Below are 14,598 nucleotides of genomic sequence, written 5' to 3' on the forward strand. Positions count from 1 at the left end.
TGACACATGAGTGACTGTCTTGCACCGCAAAACATGAGGCTGAGTCTCAGTACTTTAGCAAAACCAGCTTTATTCAGCTTGAAACAGGAACAACACCACTATTTATTGTAGTGGGATCTACCAATCTCCTATACACAAACACAGCAGTCAAGCAGGGTCATAGCCAGTTTAGTGGCCCAGTAATACTGTTCCCTGCATTTATAATATTCCTTTCATCACCCATCGATGACAGGAGCTTATAGCGCAACCACGATCAGCTCAGAGTTGCTTTCACGGCAACGGACAAGCAATCTTCCACAGATGTGATAATAGCGCTTCGGGATGCACTTGGCATGTCATCCCATTTGGGGGTGTCCCAAAAGATTTCAGAAACCTCACAGCTTGGTCCATACCGGTGTGGGCAAAGCGACCGTCTAAGCCAAGCGGGAGAGAACGTCAGCATTGATGTGTGCAGCCATGTGACGGTGGAGAACATCAAAAGCAAAAGCCTACAAACTAATAGACCACCGATTGAGCTGGGCAATCATATCCTTCTGGTTGTACAGTCATTGCAGTGGGCTGTGGTCAATCACCAGGGTAAATTGTCATCCACAGAGGTAGTAACGGAGGGCCTTCACTGCCCACTTAATCGCCAAGCACTCCTTTTCAATAGTTGAATAAATTATGCTCCGTGGGTAGCAGCGTTCTGCTGAGAAACATCATGGGGTGTTCTTCCCCCTCAAAACATTGTGAGAGCACTGGTCCTAAACCGAAAGCTCTAGCATCTATTTGCAGAATAAATTCCTTCAAAAAAGTGTGGATTACACAGAACCGGGAACATGATAAACCGGCTTTTAGGTCTGAGAAAGCTCTCTCACAGGCGTCGGTCCAGACAACACTATGATTCTTTTTGCCCTTTGTAAAGTCAGTGAGGGGGGCGGCTCGATGTGAAAAATTGGGAATGAACCAACTGTAGTAGTCCATAAGCCAGAGGAAGGCATGAACCTGCCTCTGTGTTTCGGGATGTGGATACGCAAGCACCTCGCCCACCTTGTCCATTTCAGACCTGAGTAAACCCTTCTCCTTGGAATATCCCAGATAATGGGTTTCCGACATACCCAGCTTGCACTTTTTAGGGTTGGCTAAAAAAAAAAACTGTCAAGCACTGCCCAAAGGTTGACGAGATGAGATTCCCATTGTTACTGATAATGGCTACATTGTCAAGATAGGCACCCGCGTATGCAGAATGGGAATGCAGGATCTGATCCATCATTCGCTGAAAGCTCAACGGTGCACCATGGAGACCAAAAGGGAGCACCATAAATTCAAACAACCTGTCCAGAGTGGCGAACATGGTCTTCTCATAACTAGACTCCTCCAAGAGGACCTGCCAATAACCCTTCGTGAGGTCTAGGTTGGAGATATAAGAAGTCTGCCCAAGCTTTTCCAACAACTTGTCCACACATGTCATCAGGTATGCATCAAACTTGGAAATCTTATTCAAACGCCTAAAATCAATACAGAGCCATACTAAACTGAACCATCTGGCTTTCAGGCAATTACAATTGGACTTCGCCATTCATTTTTACTCAGCCGAATAACGCCCAATTGGAGCATCTGTCGGATTTCCTCGTGTATCTCTTTCCTTGTTGCCTTTGGTAGGTGATAGGGGCAACCTGTAAAGTAACACCGGACGGATTGACAATCTTCTGTTCTGCGATTGTCGTCCGGCCAGGCACTACCGAAAAGACATCCGAGTTCCCCTCAATTAGTGATTGCAATTCCGCTCTTTGGGTGTCAGTTAAATCATCCCCAATGGCAATCTCGGTCTGGGGGACCACGGCGGCCATGACCAGGACTTCGTGACAGTTGTGCCACTCCTTTAAAAGATTAATATGAAAAATTTGTACGGGTTTCCGTTGCCCGGGAACTCTGACTTTATAATTCACTGGGGACATGCGCTCTTCTATCACTGTTTGCCCTTGCCATTTGGCCCGGAATTTATGTTAATCGGATGGGATCAACACCAGCACACGATCCCCCTTCTTAAACTCATAGAGTTTACTCATCTTGTTTTAATTCCATTTTTGTGCCTCCTGTTTGCGCTGCTGATGTTCCACCACAATAGAGGACAATCTGGTAATCTGCTCTTGCAGTGAAACGATTTGGTCGACAAACATGTTAATTCTTCCTGAAAAATGTCCAACACCCCGCATTGTCGGCAGCCAAACAATAGTTCGAAAGAGCTCATCCCAGAGGACGCTTGTAGGACCTCCAGTACAGCAAACAGGAGGAAAGGTACTACCGTATCCCAGGAGGTTGGATTGTAATGGGCCACATGCCAAATCATCTGTTTTAGGATTTTATTAAATCGTTCAGTCAGGCCATTCGTTTGAGCACTCCATTATTTTTCAGGTTCTGCCATCTGGTTAGCAATCTATTGGAATTTTTTACTTTTCGTTTCCCAAATGGCAAACCTATTGATTGTAGCGTTTTTGCTCCTGCCTTTTTTTCTCCAATCCCTTTTAAATCATCTGAATAAATATCTAAATATTAAAGTGTCATAATATAGTTTTTGGAGTTTCTGAGGACAGGAACCTAGTGGTGGTTTGTTAAAAATAATACACGTTCTTCTGCAGCACCATGTTGCTTTTTGTATGAACGCTATCATGCTGGAGACTGGCTGCTAGGTTGTGTTTCTGAAAAACTGTTCTTGAAGGTCACATGTCATGACATCAAAAGCATACCGTTTTAAAAAACTGGCTCCATGTGTACCTAATTCATCCAGGATTGTATGCCTAAAAGAAAAATACTTTGCGCCATTTTCTGTTGTAAGTTTTTGATTCTACTTTTTACAACATTCTTTACTGTCCTCTAATTATGATTTACATCTTGTGTTTCTTGGCTGTACTTACATGAACCCTTTTTGGCTTATTATTTACCACTCAGTTTTGTGACTATGATACGGGTTACATTTAATTCTCGTCTTCCCAGCCCCGACCCCTGAATGTATTTAGACATCTCTTGCTATCTTCCAATTCCTTTTTCTCTCTAAAGTGCTGTTGCCTTGCACAAGCATTACATAAAGAAGTTTTGTTTTATTTTGGTGTTAGAGGTTTTTTAATGGTTCTCCTTTCCCTTTCTTGGACGTTTTGATGTTTTACTATTTTAAAGCCTTGGCACTGTTTTGGACTTAGGCCAGCATGAAGCTTACCTGTTGAGTTTGGGCTTGCCTGCAAGTGGTAAGGCCTACAGTGGGGTGCCAGACCAAAGTAAAGCTGTGGGCTGACTGATCATTTTGAGTCCTGCACCATCTTTTTCGTGTTTCATGCTGGGAGGGTTGTACAGCCATAATGCACTAACATGATAAAGAAGAACCCCTGAGGAAACACTCCATTAGAGTTACAAAGACATATAGTTAATGAAATATTTAATTGGATATACATACAATGTCTAATAAATACTGTTTTCTGACTTAACATAATAAAGTAACCATAACTTTTAAGACCAAGTACGGTAGTAAGACTGTCACTCCTGAAATAGCATGAACGACATTATCAAATTAAATGATTCATATCCTACCACTAGCTCACTTATTATATATACTCAATGAGCAATTCATTAGGAACACTATACTAACATTGGGTATGGCCTCTTTTTTCTTTCCAAACAGCCTCAATTCTTGTGGATTCCACAAGATGTTGAAAACATTCCTTCCAGAGTCTGGTCCATTTTCACATGATTTGGTCTGCAGATTTGTCAGCTACACATTCATGAGGCAATCTCCCGTTCTACCATGTCCCAAAGGTGTTCTATTGGACTCAGATCCAGTGACTGGGAAGACCACTGAAATTCACTGAACTCACTGTCATGTTCATGAAACCAGTTTGAGACTAGTTTTGCTTTATGATATGGTGCATTATAATGTCTTCTGTTGTTCTAGTTCATCCACTTCAAAGTTTGAAGTGCTGTGCATTCTGAGATGTTTTTCTACTCAACACAATTGTACAGAGTGGTTATCTAAGATACTGTAGCCTTTTTGTCACCTCCAACCGTTTTGATGATTTTCGTCTAATCTCCCTCATCAACAAGTTATTTCCATCCACAGAACTGACATTCACTGGATATTTTTTTGTTTGTTTTTTTCACCATTCTGAGTAAACTCTGGAGACCATTAAGCATGAAAATCTTTGGAGTTCACCAGTTGCAGAAACACTTAAACCAGCCCACCTAACGCCAACATTCATAATATGGACAAAATCAATGAGATCACAAGTAAAAAGGAAGCAAGCAAAGCATCTAGCAGGTTTAAAGAAAAAAAATATGTAAATGTATTATCATTAAATGAAAGTAAAAGGCTTAAAAAAAGAGAGAATGGAAAATGATTAACAAAAAAGGAACTTGACCTGAATGACTCACTAACAAAAGAACTGAACCAGTGCCAGGAGCATTCCTAGAAAATAAGTGAAGCTTCTCAAGAGTGCCTGGCTGCTTGCAAGCAAATGGCATGGCAAATGTAAAATCTACAGAAGTAACCATAGGAAAAATATAAAATACTGCTCGGTGATTACTCAGCTTTTACTATTGTAAGATAAAATGGGGTAAATGCTCACTGGCAGATGGAGAAATGCTCTACTAACATCCAGCCCAGTAAATTAGCAGGATTTTGGTTTGTGCTTTTATTGAGTTGTACTTTGTGTTCCTTTCTTTTTTAAAACATCCTTCAATCTTAATTAATATGTTTAAACTCATTCTCATTCCAATTATCCTGTAGGAAATCCATGTGCTTATATTCTGAAGCCTGCTTAGTCCAAATCAGAGACCCTAAGAGGTGTACTCTTAAAATATATGAAATTTCTCCTGGGGACATGAAGGAACTCCAAATTCATGTGTTTCTCCCCTTATCCTAAGCCAGATACCACCACTCTGTTGTGCCCCTTCAAGAGTTGGTGATCAATTTATTCACATAGCTATCTGTACAGTTCCTTATCATAGACTCACTATAATACCCTGTTCTCTTGAACTGCTTGAGCTGCAATATATTTGAAGGAATGCTGCAAAAAAAAAAAAACTGTTAACTTTATGTTTTCATGCAAAGTGGAGATAACAAAGTTTCTGGTAAAGTAGGCATCAATGGTTAACTAACGCTGGACAACAGGAAACGATATCAGAAACATCCATTTCTCATGTATTCCTCATGTTGTGTAATCCTTATATCAATTCATCCAGTTGTATGCTCACAACATCACAAACACGTGCATTTCTACCTAAATATTAGTAAATAAACCACTTTTGGAAAACACTCTCGTGAACTAAAACAACATCCTCAAACATGACCAAGCATTTGATTTGAAGACCCACCTGTCCAATTAATTGATAGATCATGAGTCCAGCCTGTAATGGTTTGTGGTATGGTTTATTTAATTGTTTTTTTGCTCATTTAGTATTAACTTTCTGCATTTTTCAGACATTCCATATGGGGTTTTAGAAGGCAAGGAATTTAATTCTTTTTTATTTCTTGCTATATCGTGTGGTTTAGAGTATCATAATTTATTTTTTATCATTTCTGCTACCATTTTGGTTTTGATGGGCATCTCTGTTTTGATCTCCCATTGGTAAGACACCAGCGCCGTTAGAGGTGGAGTCACAACCCTGACGCTAACAACGCACCTGATTAAATGGACATCCGCTTGTGCAAGTTCACTGTTTCGCGTTTGTGGACACAAAAACCCTTTCATGCGTCTTATTTTGCTGTTTTCTATTTTGACCTACTGGTATTTAATCTTGCTTCCCCCATTTTTTACCTGATTTTGTCTGACCATTTGGCTTTGTTAATACTTGCACTCTGTCACTCGGTATTGACCCTTACTTTCATTTTTGACTTATGGCAATCTCTGATCTGTCTCATCACTAATTTGATTGATATCTTGTATAACACAACACAGCCCAGTAACAGTTTAGTCATTAGCTAACATTGTGCTTCCCATGATATCAAGAGTGAAATGAGAGACAAATACGACTAAATATAAAAAATTAAAGAAAAGCTAGTGAAAAGATTATGAGAAAATTAATATGTCTCAGACTGTCACTAAACAATCCTGAGCATGTTTAATTTTTATTCAGAAGTCAAGTCAAGTCAAGTTGGGGAGCATGCACTGGTACAGTGCATTGCCACACCCACTACACGACGAAACAACTCAGGATCCCGATTGGCAACCGCCCAGGCAGACACGCGGTCCAGTCCCCACCTCCGGAAATGACCCTCTATCTGCCGCACCCATGTGTTACATGGGCGACCCCTTGGCCTGGCCCAGGCACTCGGGTTCCCAACAATGAGGATCTTACGAGCTGGATCACCCTAGGGCCGTAGTGCCATAAGTGATGCTCCCTCACAATGCAGGTAATGTGGCTCATTTGGAACTCAATGAGCAACCACCCATTCTACACAAAGTCAAACCAATGGTATCCAATGATTTTCCGGAGAGACACAGTACCAAAGGAATCCAGTCTTCGTCTCAGGTCACTGGATAGCGTCCATGTCTCACAACCATATAGCAAGACAGGAAGCACCAGGACTCTAAAGACCTGGACCTTTGTCCTTTTGCATAGATATCGGGAGCGCCACACACCCCTTTCCAGCGACCTCATGACCCCCCATGCTCTAGCAATCCGTCTACTGACTTCATAGGAAGAGTCACCAGAGACATAAATGTCACTGCCAAGGTAAGTAAACTTCTCGACAAGTTCGACACTCTCTCCGCAGACAGACACACTGCTGATGTCTGTGCCCAAGAGGTCATTAAAGGCCTGGATCTTGGTTTTTATCCAGGACACTCGCAAGCCCAGACACTCAGACTCCTCACTCAGTCTCTTGAATGCCCTGATCAGAGCCTCCATTGATTCCGCGAAGATCACAGCATCGTCAGCAAAGTCGAGATCCGTGAATCTTTCTTCAGCAACAGAAGCCCCACAGCTGCTGGACCCCACGACCTTGCCCAAAACCCAGTCCATACAAGCATTGAACAGAGTAGGAGCAAAAATACACCCCTGATGAACCCCAGAATCAACTGGGAAAAACACAAAGATTCTACCTCCTCACTGCACAGCACTCACAGTACCAGTGTATAGGCTAGCCATGATATCCAGCAACCACGAGGGGATCCTGTGAATCCTCAGGATGTCCCACAGGGCAGCTCAATCAACTGAGTCGAATGCTTTATGAAAATCGACAAAGGCTGCAAAGAAACTCTGCCGATATTCGCATTTGCACTCCATGAGAATCCTCAGTGCCAGGATGCGGTCGATGGTAGACTTCTTAGGCATAAAACCAGGCTGTTCCGGTCATTGGTAGTGGAGCAAGTGATCATGGATCCTATTGAGGACGACCCTAGGAAGGACCTTACCCGGCACCGAGAGCAGTATTATCCCCCTTGCCTGCAATCCAGGCAATCACCCTTCCCTTTCCAGATAGGGACAACAAGTCCCGTTTTCCAGTCAGTTGGAATGATGCCAGTCTCCCTCAATGATTGCTTGCAATGCCAGGAGGACAGCCTTACCACCAGCCTGAACAAGTTCACCCCGGATACCACAGATCCCTGCAGCCTTTCCTCCCCTCAGCTGGTTCACCACCTGTGCAATCTCAGTGAGATTGGGTGGTTCCCAGCTAATTGGAGGATCAGCCTCAAGAACCATGGACCCAGAGATATCCAACGGCGTAGCCAGAGGATCAGCTTTGAACAACTGCTCAAAGTAGCCAGCCCAGCGGGTCACAACTGCAGTGTCATCTGTAAGGACCGTTCCATCAGCCACCCTGACTGTGACTTCGAGGAACAGATTCAGATGTGCAGAATGCTTTGATTCTTCTGTAAGCAGGACATGGGTTGCTAGACCACAGATGGTGTGTCACTTGCTCACAGATTCCTCTAACAAACACCTCTTTATCTGCCCTCAGAGCCCTTGCAGCCATCCTTCTCAGTTCCCGGTACAGTCCAGAATTGCCATTGAGCCGTGTGCTGCGACTCATCTTGATGATATCCAGGGTGCCCTGCGAGATGAAACACCTCCTTTTTTTTTTTTTTTTTAAATTTCATTGATTTTATTGTAATCATTCCATACAAATAGTTACCCACTGACTTAAAAGAGGAGAATTAGGATTCTTCCAGTAATAAAATAAGTGCGTGCCAATAGTGTAGTGAAGGCGATCATAGTTTGTTTGTCCTTCTCCACTTTAAGCCCATCTGGAAGAACACCAAACACAGATGTTAATGGGTTAGAAGGGATTGTGACACCAAGGCTGACTGAAAGGCACTAAAACTTTTTGTCCAGAATGATGTTAATTTGGTGCAGGCCCAAAACATGTGACCCAGTGAGGCTGGAACTTGATTGCAACGTTCTCAGGTTGTATCTTGCCCTGGAAACATTTGACAATTTTAAATGAGATAGATGTGCCCGAAACACCTTCTGGGAACACCAGTAACACCAACACAACCCTCAGCAACCTTCAGGGTCTTTGTCACAGAAGGTCTTTCTTATTACATTAGGATTGTCAGTCACACCCAGATCTGCAAGTTCCTCACACAAACTGCATGCAAACACATTAGAAACAGCCTGATCTTGGAGTTTGGCCAAGTCCAGGCTCATTTTCCTAGTAGGTGGTAACCTATTGGACCTAAGCAGGATCCTAAATTAACGCGACATGTGCGTGAGTCAGCATTTAAGTCTGATGATTTTCTTCATCGCATTGAACCATTCATCAAACACCGAAGGACACAGATTGATCGTGTTGGAGCTGCATTGTGGCTTGCTGTAACTTGCTGATAGTAAACAACGATGCCGACGTCTCGTACAAAGTTGCACACACACGCCGCTCATTTTTGCTGGTACTACTTGCGCACATGTCGCATTAATTTCTGAGAACACATTGTGAGTATGAAGTATAAAGTGGCTATAATAGTTTGCCTCCTAGACAAGGGTGTATATCCACAGTGCACAATCACGTCTGCAGCTGCCTGCTCCCAAGTATAAATGGGCCTTCAGGCATAAACTGAAGTATTCCTATGCTCTCATGATGGGCGACTGGTGAGTGATTCGTTCTTTTGGAATGACCTGAATGAATCATACAAATTGATTCAGTGGAGCTCAAAGTCAAAGGGGGTGCTTAAACGCATGCATGTCCCAAGTGATATCATTAACGTCTAACATTTCACTGATCTGGTAGATGTTTAAAGTGCATGTACATGACACAAGAATGACATATATAATAAATCTGTACTTGCTTCACACACTTCCTGTGTACAGTGGATTGGTGTTTCCTCCAAGATTTCTTTCTGCTTTGTACCCAGTGCTGGCTACGTTGGGACCCTAAATTGGATTAAGCATGTTTGGGAATTTTAAGATAAGTGATATAATATTATTTCTTTACAACAACAAGCAACGATTGTGTTTTTTTAGATATCAAGATACAGAACCTGCTCTTCTGAATCGTAGATGGGTGGTTAAACCTTTCCACAGAGATTGTCACCACAAAATACTTTTTAGTGCTATCTTTTTCCAAGGATTTGAACTTTGATCCCAGAAAGGTGAAGTAGCCTGTTCAGGATTACAAAGAAAGTTATTAGAACTGAAGCAGAAAACATCTAGTTTTAAATCCAAAAATTAATTGTTAGGACACACCAAGTGCAATAAGCTGTGGTGGGAACATGGAGGATATGCCTGTCTCCCCTTTTTTAAAGACCACATTGATAAGTGTTAATCCAAGCATTCTCTAACTGGAATGTCCCATATAAACGCAGCTGCTTCTAGTGAAGCAAACTGGTCCTTTTCTCCGTCTCTCTCCCTCTCCATCCTTTTTCCTTTCGTGAATCCTCCCAGTCAAGTCTTACAGCAACATGCCAGGCCATTTGCCATAATCATGATTCAACTACAATCCTAGTCACATTCCCTGTGATAAACATGTATACCTTCCAGGGCTGAAATATTCAATGTAATTGTCAATGTCAGTTAAGTTATAGAGCACATTTAAAACAACATCAGTAATGCTGTAGCCAAAGTGCTTTACATTAAACTTACAATAAGCATAAATAAAATAAATAGAATAAACTACAATAAAACACAATACAACCAGATGTAAATTGAAACAAACAAATCACTAAGATGAGGGAAACATCAGTTTCACCGCATTATCAACAGTGGCTGCCACAACCTTGTCTTTGATACCATACTCCTCCAAGATCTCATCAATCTCCTCTGCTACAGCTGTCCCTGTCTGTGCCTGGTACACTGGTTTGGTTTTGAGGACTTTTTCTTGAGCCTGGCCATTCCTGACATAATGCAGCGTTACTGTGAGGTAATGATCTTGACTAAAACTTGTCCATCCATCTGCAGTGATGGCTGCCTTCAACACATACTTCAGCTCAGAAATCAGATTTGCCTTTTCAACCACATACCAAACAGGGATCAAGTGGTTGGTTAAACTGTCTCTGTTTGGGGCTTTGTACTTAGGGTTCAGAGTCTTTGTCATTTCTCTAAAAGATATATAAATGGAAACGGATGAAACATCTGGTAAGAGGAGAACATGCAACTTTGACATTCCCTGACTTAGCCTACAATTAAACACATTCACTTACCGAAAATCGGGGGCATCTACTGTGGCAAATGGGTGCAAGCCTTTTACCACAAACTTAGTCACTGCTCGGTGACATTCGTCTATCCTGGCCTGTGTCATTTTACTTTTCCCTGCAGACTGCAGCGAGAACTGCCAGCATCTGAGCCAGTCAGACTCTGTCTGTCTCTCTCGTCTAAATGCAATGCACAGTAATAGCAGGTTTTGCAATAAGGCAAATCGCGCTAACATAATATGCAATGTTAGTTGATTAGTTACCTGCCGTATTAACGGGAGAGGACCTGCAAACGTTACCGCTGCTGCTGGGTTGAGATTCACTAGTCCGGAGCGGATCAAAAACACGACATTCATTTAAGGTTATCGCGTGTTTTGTGAGCAAATGCTTTTGCATATTCGTAGTGTTTCCTCCCTTTGATGAAATATCTACTTTGTAAGTATTGCAAGTTGCCCTGTTGTCATCCTTTCTCGTAAAGTATAACCAAACTTTTGAGCGTTTGTGCCGCTTAGGCGCCATGTTTCCTGCTGGGTAAATGACGCTACGCAACGTGGTGATGTCATTCGAGGCGACTGGAATCGATAGGGGAATCGTTTGCAAAAATGGCAAACAATTCCAAGGAATTGAAACAGTGGGAGAACCGGTTTTCGATTCCCATCCCTAGAAGAGATCACTGTGGTTGAAAACTATTACTACATTGCACTAACTCTAAACTGGATTAGCTGTTTGATAATGGCTTGACTGGTATATTTACAAATGTGGACAGCACTTATAGGGTTTATTAGGTCATTATTGTCATGTGTTCACATTACAGTTGGGAAACAAAGTCAGAGAGGCGAGATTGCATTGGTTTGGACATGTGCAGAGGAGAGATGCTGGGTATATTGGGAAAAGGATATTAAAGATAGAGCTGCCAGGCAAGAGGAAAAGAGGAAGGCCTAAGAAAAGTGATATGCAAGTGATAGGTGTAACAGAGCAAGATGTAGAGGACAGGAAGATATGGAATAAGATGATCCGCTGTGGTGAGCCCTAATGGGAGCAGCGGAAAGAAGAAGAAGAAGATTGTCATGTGTTCACATTACAGTGACATTTTTAGTTGCACATGATAATCAACAAGCCTTAAAACTCTCAGGTGCCACAGTTACTGAGTTTAACCACCTTATGTAGAAACTTCTGTCTATTTTACCTTAAATAATTAGTTTACCTTGAAACTTCTGTCTTTATCAATATGAATTATACTATATTAAAAAATAATTAATTACACTGGATAATAAAGTTTTTCAAATGTTTTGACACCTGAAAAATATTTGATGACTATGATAGACAACTGCAATTTAACGATATCATGTAGAAATTTGGAGAAAAATTAATCAAGCATTAAATTTAGTGTTTTTAGTCTTTTGAAGATGTTTGACTTTTTGCATTAGTTCAACTGAGCTAAAAAGCTTTCATTTTTACCAAGCATCTGATGCCTCTCATTTCAGTATCTAACAATAGTTGACCATCATTGATGGATTCCACTTGACCTGATACTGCTTTTCCATCATTACAATGTTCTGGTGACAACTTTCACCATGTTCATCACTGACTGCACCAAGATTAGCAGTGAAGAAGTCCAAGTGTGAATGTAGAAAATAATTTAGCAACTTGTTGCACTTTATGGTTTTGCATGCTTGAAGTGTGTTGTCAACCAGCTGGACTTAGTCTGGTACCCTGTAGCTGTTAAAAAAATTCTCAACAACCTCCATGATTGCCTTCCATGAGATTTTCTCTGGCTGCACTACCTTCCATCCATCCATTTTCCAACCCGCTGAATCCGAACACAGGGTCATGGGGGTCTGCTGGAGCCTATCCCAGCCAAAACAGGGCGCAAGGCAGGAAACAAACCCCAGGCAGGGCACCAGCCCACCGCAGGGCTCGCACACACACACACACCAAGCACACACACTATGGACATTTTAGAATCGCCAATGCACCTAACCTGCATGTCTTTGGACTGTGGGAGGAAACCAGAGTACCCAGAAGAAACCCACGCAGACACGGGGAGAACATGCAGACTCCACAAACCCGGGTCTCCTAACTGTGAGGCAGCAGCGCTACCCACTGCGCCACTGTGCCGCCCTTCCTTAATCTTGGCATTAGTTATTCAATATAAAAATCTGTCTCAAATATCGAAGTCCTTCATATTCCTCGTTTAGCGCTTTCAGGAAATTTTTCATCAGTCCAAGTTTTATATGAAGAGGAGGCAAAAATATTTTGGTTGGGTCAACAAGTGGTTTATGTGCCACACATTGAAGCAATTATGGTATGACCAGTTCTTTTTAATGTAATAAGACTCTTCAACCGTACCATTCCCGTTCTTGTTATATCATTTTACATTCCTAGTAACAGTACCACAAATGTTATAATTGTTGTACTGTATGTTTACTTACAATGTGTGAGGAAACAACAAAAATAACTGATTGCAAGAGAATTTTTCTAATCAGCCAGTACAAATCCATAAGAGACACACAGGAAGCACACTCCTCATTGTCCAGTGTTATCTGTATGTCTAGTCATTTTCAACCCCACCTAATATTTCTCAAACTGACAGGAAGCCAGAGTGTATTTCACTTTATGCATAGTTTATTATCTTGTATGTCATTTTACATAAATAGATTTGCCATTTTTGCCCATCATTCTACATTTGATAATCCATGATGACCAAGTGTGTGACATGACAGTCACAGATTTAATACAAGTATAGTTTAAATAACTGTTATCTTTGTAAATAGTTATTGGTGTTAAATATATTTATCTGAAGTTTAACAAGTTTGGACAATGATGATCAACACGGTAGCTGTGCGAGTATGTGCACCAGCGTGTAGTTCCCTCGAGGATGTATGCCATTTGGAGGTCTACAAATTGGCCATGTGTGCCTCAGGGGTTAAAGGGACTGATGCTGTGGCAGTCGTTCAGTGCTATGGAAGAAAGATGAAGAGTATTATTTAGTTGTCAACATATCTGGATCCAGGAACAAAATTCTATGTATGTTTTAGAGAGTTCAAGGTAATACTTACTGGTAGGAGTGAACCAGCATCATGCATGCACATGTGCAAATGAATGAAGATACAGAGAGCATTCACCTGATTAGAATGTGACATATGATGAACTTCTCATTGTCTCTGATGACTGGTATATCTCAGGAGACATGTACTAGGATTGACCAGGCAATGGCTATACATATGAAACAGTAGTGCATCCCCAAAAGGTTGTCCTTTGGCTGGTTTAGTTAGAGTTAGTACTTGTTTTTGTACATATCCACCATCTTAGGCCATCATAACTAGACTCCCGTCTGAAAAGACGTACCTGCAATGCTTGCTAATTACGTTTTTTTTTTTTCCAATTTCAGTTATACAGTGTTTGCCTATGGTTGCCCCAACCCTTCATACTGTTTCTGTCTTGTTCTTACAATATATAGAGAGAGATATTAGAGTCAGCTCTGATTATTTGGGATTTTTGTGGAGGTAGTCTGGGTTTTGGTGATGTGCTTTATTTTTGTACCTATTTGAATTTTTTTTTTTTTGGATTTCAGTGTTTATTGGTGGATGAAGAAAATTCTTTGTTTTTTTGTCTTCTTCACTGTTTATTTCAGGAGCCACTGTAAATGCTGTGGGTGGCACGGTGGCGCAGTGGGTAGCACTGCTACCTCACAGTTAGGAGACCTGGGTTCGCTTCCCTGGTCCTCCCTGCGTTGAGTTTGCATGTTCTCCTGCCTTGCGTCCTGTGTTGGCTGGGATTGGCTCCAGCAGACCCCGTGACTCTGTAGTTAGATATAGCGGGTTGAATAATGGATCGATTGATGTAAATGCTGTACCCAGACACATGCACTTTATTTTGCTTTTTACTCATAGCATTTACCTCTGTTTAACAATTACTTGACCCTATCTGCAAATAACTGGCACTTTGCTTTTATTAATATCTTTTTTATCTGTGTCGTTGTCCCTCAACCACTGATACTGTG

The sequence above is a fragment of the Erpetoichthys calabaricus genome, chromosome 3 (assembly GCF_900747795.2).
Source record: "Erpetoichthys calabaricus chromosome 3, fErpCal1.3, whole genome shotgun sequence".
In the NCBI taxonomy this organism is placed as follows: domain Eukaryota; kingdom Metazoa; phylum Chordata; class Cladistia; order Polypteriformes; family Polypteridae; genus Erpetoichthys; species Erpetoichthys calabaricus.